General features: G+C 41.4%; 1 pseudogene across 1 annotated transcript; it reads left to right on the forward strand.

The window, feature by feature from the left end:
• The first annotated feature begins 1,948 nt into the window (after window positions 1–1,948).
• LOC311242391 (dynein regulatory complex subunit 4-like) lies at window positions 1,949–7,852 on the forward strand (annotated as a pseudogene). The gene is made up of 3 exons: window positions 1,949–2,786; window positions 4,215–4,532; window positions 7,821–7,852. The product of its transcript is annotated as a dynein regulatory complex subunit 4-like (transcript).

The following is a 7,852-nucleotide window of genomic DNA, read 5'->3' on the forward strand; positions in this document are numbered from 1 at the left end:
GATTTGTTGATGGTCCGGATTCCTTGATGTGAATCGAATATTTGCCCAGGCTTCTTGCCAATCAAAATCACTTTCCAGGTCTGGTATATCCCTCCTCCAGACGGAGTCTAGGTGGAGGGTTTCATATGAGGACGTTAGTAATTGATGATAAAAATCTGAAACAAAACCTCTTGATGTCTCTCTTTCATAGAAGAATTTGTGGTATCTGTGGTGTACAATTGGTATATTTAATGGAACACCGTGAGCCTTCAAACATGCCAATAACTGTGCGTAAAAGTAATATGTGGACTTGGCGAGATTACATTTTTTGCGTATTTCATTGAAACTACAAAAACCCTGTTTATTGAAGACGTCTCCTAATGAGTGTATGCCTTGCTTTTCCCATCTAGGGAATCTTATAGGTTGTTTTTCTATCCAGAGTGCATTGTTATTGAATAAGGGAGTATGATTATGCAATTTATGTAGGGTCGAATATTTTTTTTGTGTTTCGCCCCATATCCGGATCGCATGAGTGATTATGGGGCCAAATTTCCGTTCGCATTGCTTAATTGGTAATTTGGTGTATACTATGCCCTTCAGCTTATGTGGAGCTACTATATTTTCTTCTAAATTTCTCCAGGATACTAATGCTTGGGGATCAAACCATGTTGTTAGTGGTCTTACAGTGTACGCCTTAAAGTAGTGGTAGAAATCTGGAAATGCCATACCTCCGTCTGCTTTGTTTCTCTGTGCGGTGGATCTTTTTATACGTGGTGGTTTGTTATTCCAAATAAATTTGTATGTGGAGGAGTGTAATTCTTTCCAGTAACCCTTTGGAGGGGGTAACGGTAGCATTGAACTGAAGAAATTGATTCTAGGTAGGACGTCCATCTTGATTATTGATATACGTGCCTGTAATGAGTTTTTAAGTTTCGACCACCTGACAGGTCGTATTTGATTTTGTTTTGGATTTTTATGTAATTGTGCTTCACCGTTTGGCTTATGGTGGGGAATATCTCAACTCCCAAACATCTAAATTGTTTTACCATCTGTATCTCTTTTGGGAGGGTTATGTTTCTTTTTGCAGGGGCGTTAAGTGGGAGGAAGGCCGACTTCGGCCAATTTATCCTAAATCCCGATAGATCTCCAAAGTCCTCAATCAGCTTGAGAAGATGAGGCAATGCTGTGTTGGGGTTTTGCATGAACAGTATTACGTCGTCCGCATATAAACTAATTTTGTGTTGTGTGCCCTTGATTATGATTGGTTCTATGGATTGGGATTGTCTTATATATTGTGCTAAAGGCTCTAATGATAGATCGAATAGTCCGGGACTAAGAGGGCAACCCTGTCTAGCTGAGCGTGATACCGGAAAGATTTTGGAGATGATTGTACCTGTTATAATCTTTTTGATATTATAATTTTTTCTTTATTGTTTCTGTCTGTTTAATTGTATTGTAAGTTCTGTCTTTGTATTTTGTAATCGAAGAAAACTGTAAAGACTAGAGATTAACTGTTTATTTCTTTTGTACATAGGCTGTGCATATGTTTGTTTGTTTATTTGCTTATGTGTATGATTCTTAACTGTGTTTTTATTTTGTTATTGGTGTATATGTATGTATGTATGTATGTATATGTATATATGTATGTATGTATATGTGTATATATGTATATTTGTACTCGTTGGGGCCTCTTGGACCAGATCAATGTTTTATCTGGCTAAATAAATAAATAAGAAACTGATGATTTGGTCCCGTTAACTTTGAATTTTCTATGGGGACTGCCCAGATCCCTCTCATGGACCTGGACCTCACTTTACAAAACTCTAATCTAGTTATTCAGTATTCGTCTCTAATTACTCAAAAATTGCATATTTCTGTGTGTAAAGAAAAAGAAAATCTAACCCTAAAAACGCCCCTGCTTCAGACCTCTATAATACTGCATATAACTGTTTTTACAGACAATTTCAGGATGCCTCCTAAAAAGAAGGGTGGAAACAAGAAGTCTGCCAAGGAAAAGAAACCTACGGAGGAGATGTCAAAGGAGGAGCCGGAGGAGGACATTGTGCGCCTTCGCGAGGAGCTGGACAAGGAGAGGGAGGAGTGGAAGGATTTCCAGTTGGAGAGGGACAAGATCCACACCTTCTGGGAGATCACCAAGAGAGACCTGGAGGAGAGCAAGGCCTACCTGAGGAACAGGGACAGGGAGATGGAGGAGGCAGAGGAGCGCCACCAAGTGGAGATCAAGGTGTACAAGCAGAAGGTGAAGCACCTCTTGTACGAACACCAGAACAGCATTTGTGAGTGGAAGGAAAAGGGCACGCTCTCCACTAAGCTGATGCAGGAGCAACAAGGCGACGCAGAGAGTGAACTCCGTCGGGAGATCCACGCTCTCAAGGTGGACGTCAAGGATAAGGAGCTCCCCATCGAAAAACAACGAAGATTGAACCAAAACGAGAAATGACTTTGAGAGACAAGTCAGAATGTTTGAGGTGAAGTACGGGGAGGTAGACAGGGCTGCTGCGGCAGGAGCAGGACCTCAGGAGGAAAGGAGATACACGAGATCGAGAAGAGGAAGGACAACCAGATCACCACTCTCATCAAGAACCACGAGAAAGCTTTCAGCGATATCAAGAACTACTACAATGACATCACACGGACCAACCTGGACCTCATTAAGACACTAAAGGGACAAGTTGATGACATGAAGAGGAAGGAGAAGCGTCTGGAGAAGGACATGGCGAAGGTTGTGCGCCAGAACAAGCCCCTCGAAGAGCTGCTGCGGAAGGCCATGGATAGGGTTGCCACCCGTCCCGTAAAATACGGAATCGTCCCGTAATTGGAAACTAAAAGACGCGTTCCGTATTGAACTGATATGGGACGCACTTTGTTCCGTATTTTAAGGTTGGCAGTATTGTGAGAGAAATTTGCCAGCCGACCTACAAAAACAAGCCAAAAACAAGCAAAATTGTGACCAAAAGTTGCGGAAAATAAACAAACTTGGCAACTCTGGTATGATGGGCGTGCGCTCAGCAGCTCACGACCAATGAGAATTTGCGCTTTCGCGTTGCTAAAATACGTTCTGTGGGGTTGTGCCAATCCTCAAGTTACTTCTGCTCAGCTCAGTCACTGCATCACTGGGCTGTTTGAAAATGTCTACAGCAGACACTCCACTCCTAAAAAGACAAAACGCCTCCAGAAGTACAGACCTGAGTGGGAACTGGCAAACCCCTGGCTTGATAGCGTCAGTGGAGATGTTTATAAAGCAAACTGCAAAGTATGTAGGTGTGTGTTTTCTGTGGCGCATGGTGGACTGACTGACATCAGACAGCATGCCTCAGGAGAACAAAAATATTCCCGAAATATAAGAACTCAAAGGACCCAAGCACAGGTGTCACAGTTCTTCATGACTGAAACATCTCCTGAGATTGATTCGGTATGGGATATTACATCTTATTTATCTGGTTGTGTTTTTAACTAGATGTCAGTATTTCTATTTACCTGCCCTGGCAGCCAGGAGCCTACATATTGGCTGCTGATGTGGGCATAGTCTAGGCTATTTCAGTTGACTAATATGGTTGATTGTTCATTAATGTTGAGTTTTTAAAGTCTAATAAATAAACATTTATTTATATATTAATCAATCTAATTAAATAGTGTGCCCATTTAAACTCTTATGTTGTTATGCTCATCTGGAAAACGGAATTATTCATAATGGATTAACAGTTAATAAATACATAAATAATAGAATTCATGAATACATAAATGCAAAAATACTTAAATAAATACTTAAACATAAATAAATAAATAAATAAATAAATAAATAAATAAATAAATAAATAAATAAATAAATAAATAAATAAATAAATAAATAGTGTTCAGACAACAATATAAAAGTCATACTGTTCAATTTCATTTCATTTCAATTTTATCATCCCACTGCAGCTGAGGTGACACAGGTATACCACATGGTTAAACACAAAACCTCAGCTACAACAGTGCTGACTGTTTGTTTTCTATGCATTTCAGGAGTTTGGGGGGTTGGCTCCCCAAAATAATTAAATAACATAACCCTAACCCTAACCGAAAAAAAGTAAAAAAATAAATTATTAAAAGAAAGTTACAAAATCCGCCCATTTTCGCCCCAAAAACCGCCCACATTATTTTCTCACACGCGCTTCGCGCAGGCTTGATGAAAGGTGTCCCTTATTTCTATTAGTGAAAGGTGGCAACCCTAGCCACGGAGGATGTGGCCGACAAGGTGTCGCTGGCGGGTCACAAAGCACGCTTGAAGGTTGCAAACAAGGAGAATAAGTCTCTGAGATGGGAACACGAGGTTCTGGTGCAGAGATGCAGCAAGGTCCAGACGGAGAGAGATGAGCTGTATGAGAAGTTCACCCAGGAGGTGCAGCAGAAGAGTGACTTTAAGAACCTCCTGCGGGAGAGGAGGCTCGAGGGGCTGACAGACACCCTGGAGAAGAAGGAGGCGCAGCTAAACGCGGTGCTCTCACAAATTCAGCTCGGGACATTCAGACGCACCGCCCCACGCACCGGCCGTTATGAAACACCAAATCTACACCCCGCCCCTAGATGTGCACTCGTGCACAGTGCACGCACACACACATACTGTATATATACCGTTACTTCCTGTCACACGTTTTTTTTTTTTTACTAACATCTTAGTGCCTCATTAGCCTAGGGATTAAGGATACATGAAGTATTAACTACACCATAATAATATTGAGGTTTTGATCCATAGAAAGGTCTGTGCTACACAATTTCAGTTAGATTCGATTTATTGTCCTTTAATTTTGCACTCATGACATTAGTTGCTTGCCGTTTAATCAACATCGAAAGACCCCCCACTTCCTCCCAGACACCCATTCCAAGAGCCTGTTCACTTTCCAGGTCTGTCTGTCTGTCTGTCTGTCTGTCTGTCTGTCTGTCTGTCTGTCTGTCTCTGTCTCTCTCTCTCTCTCTCTCTCTCGTAAAACACTCATAGACCAAAAAAAATACCTTTGAAAACAATATGTAAAGATATATAAGATGGTATATATATATACATATTGTTCACACATATTGTTGGTGTTTACACATTCAAGTGGTTAGGGCTGGGCGATATAACGATAGTGATAATTATTGCGATATATTTTAATAATCGATATCGGGGGAAAAAATATCGGAAGGCTTTGCTTGTCCAAATGACAATACTGACCAAATTGAGATTGATTTTTCTCTTGTCCATTTATTTTGTTTGCTTTCTAATGTAAAATAGTTTGAAACCGTCTGTACACAGTAGGCTATGTGTGCTAGCAGAGCTAGACTCCAGTCACGAGTCACGGTGCACATGTGCGGTGGTTTGTCCACCAAAAAAGCGCCAAAAGATAGAAAAGAAACTAGCAGAGCCAGAACTGTTCAACTCCACTGGAGCCACAGCCAGCAGAGAAGCCTGTTTACTTTCGCTTTCAAACCAGCTGCAGCCTGAGAACTGGAGTGTGAGCGGCTGTAACACTAAAGATGGCGGCAACGACAAAGAATTGCTGCAAAATAAACATACATCTGTTTAACCCTTTCTCTGCCACGCTTATGTACATCCTTATACCGTCCTCTGCCAGCTCTATTTGTCTATGGACCCAACTCTTTAGATGAGGGAACGGGTACATACGCACACAATACGCGGCCACTGATGGATCCATGGGGCTTGGATAAGTCCTGTGGACCCAACTCTGACCACTGACCACATGAGGGAACGGGTACATACGCACACAATACGCGGCCACTGATGGATCCATGGGGCTTGGATAAGTCCTGTGGACCCAACTCTGACCACTGACCACATGAGGGAACGGGTACATACGCACACAATACACGGCCACTGATGGATCCATGGGGCTTGGATAAGTCCTGTGGACCCAACTCTGACCACTAATAAAAACGTAACTACACTAGCGTTATAAGAGCTAACATTGCTACCTACCGTACAAGTGCATTGGTTTAGTGCATTTCCTACTTCCGGTTGCTACTGAGCGGACATGTTTGTGCGGACCTGTTCTCCCAAACTGGTAAGCAAATGACTGTTTTCATGTTTTAATTTTACTTATTATTATTATTATTATTATTATTATTATTATAATTTTTTTTTTAAACATTGATCTTAACTGATCACTGTGACTTTATTGCTTTTATCGTTATATATGCCTATGTTTGTGTACAGCACTTTGAGCTACATGACATGTATGAAAGGTGCTTTATAAATACTTACTTACTTACTTACTTACTTACTTACTTACTATGGAGAAGTTCCCCTTCTTTGCAGGGCTATAACTTTTTAAATTGTATTGCTAAATTGACATTACTATGGCCCATTCAACGTCAATTATCTATCGTTTAGGATGTAGCAACGTTCTACTTTTTCATTCACATATTCATACTAAAATACGGTCTAAAGTATAAATATGTTTTTATCGTTTTCTGCAGAATTCTGCAGAACGTGATTTATAGCCCTAAATACACATATTAGATCATCAAATGTAGTTTGATACCGATTGATGTCACAATAAAACTTTCAATTGCACAAGGTCCTAACCGTCTTGCCTCATCATCTGCTGGTGACCGGGGGGGGGGGGGGGGGGGGGGGGGGGGGGGTTTATAAGTCCGTGGCCGACGTTAAATGAATCATGTAGTATGGGTGATATATTGATCATAGCAGTTTGTATCGAAAATGGTCAACAAACAGGCTGAAACTCACCCCAGTCTCCTCGTAGCGTTGGGTGATGAGCGTGGAGCAAAAAGATTGCTATTATGGGATGTTGATATATGCGATCCATTTCCAGGTTGTATAATAGTATATACGTCCAAATCATGTTGTTTATCGAGTTATTGGCAACGGATCGCTATCCATTGTGTCGAGCTCGAGTCCCGCGAGCGATAGCGAGTGGCCGGACCGAATATGGATGCCGCTCATTTCCTGTTTGGGCGATCCGCCGATCGGCCACCAGATGGCTCTCTTGAACCGTTGGAGAGTTGAGAGGAGATCAACAGGGGATCTCAAGACTCCGCGGGTGAAATATGATTGCATCACAGATTTTTTAAATATTGATCTCAATGACGTGTTACGGCGTCATTGGCAGATTACGCATGGCGGAGAATGACGTGTTAACTCGTCCTTGGAGATTAAAGGGTTAAAGTAGTTATAGTGTAACAGAGTATTTTCTGTTTCCCAAATAATAGATTCTTATCAAACTGGTGAACTACACGCCTGTAGCCCCTAAAGCTGCTAAAATACACATTTTGTTCACCGTTTTGTTTCTAGAAGTAGAGCAGGTTGGAAACCCTAAGTATTACTCTCCCCAAAACCAAGACTTCTCCGCAAGCAGAAACAATTTATGAGTAACGCATACTGTGAAGGGTAATTTCACATTCTTAATCCTCTGGGGCCCCACAACAGGGTTGATCCATGAAGTCATGTTATCCTTCTCTCAAAAACTGTTAAAACACTATATCCATTCATTATATTCAGAGCAGGCCAGATAACGCTTGTGTCCAAGGCCGCAGCGCCTCTACCCCCTCAAAAGCCCATTCCATTCGACTCCCTAAATGACCATATAAAGCCAACCCAATCAGAGACGAGCAAGGCGTCTCTATTCCACTGTGTTAAAACACATGACACTTTTGCTTTTTGTCACTTTCACTCTGACAGACCTGTGAATATGCACTCTGACAGACTGAAAGTCCGTCCGTATGGGCGTACTGTATATATATATTTTCTTTTCCAATAAACCTGTATTGTATTCATTTAACGTGAGTATTCCGGCTGTCTTTTATCTCCCGTTTCATTATTTCAGAATACCTGATTCGCAGTGTGACACTGTTTTAG

This window comes from Notolepis coatsorum (assembly GCF_963971535.1).
Source record: "Notolepis coatsorum genome assembly, chromosome: 16".
Lineage (NCBI taxonomy): Eukaryota > Metazoa > Chordata > Actinopteri > Aulopiformes > Paralepididae > Notolepis > Notolepis coatsorum.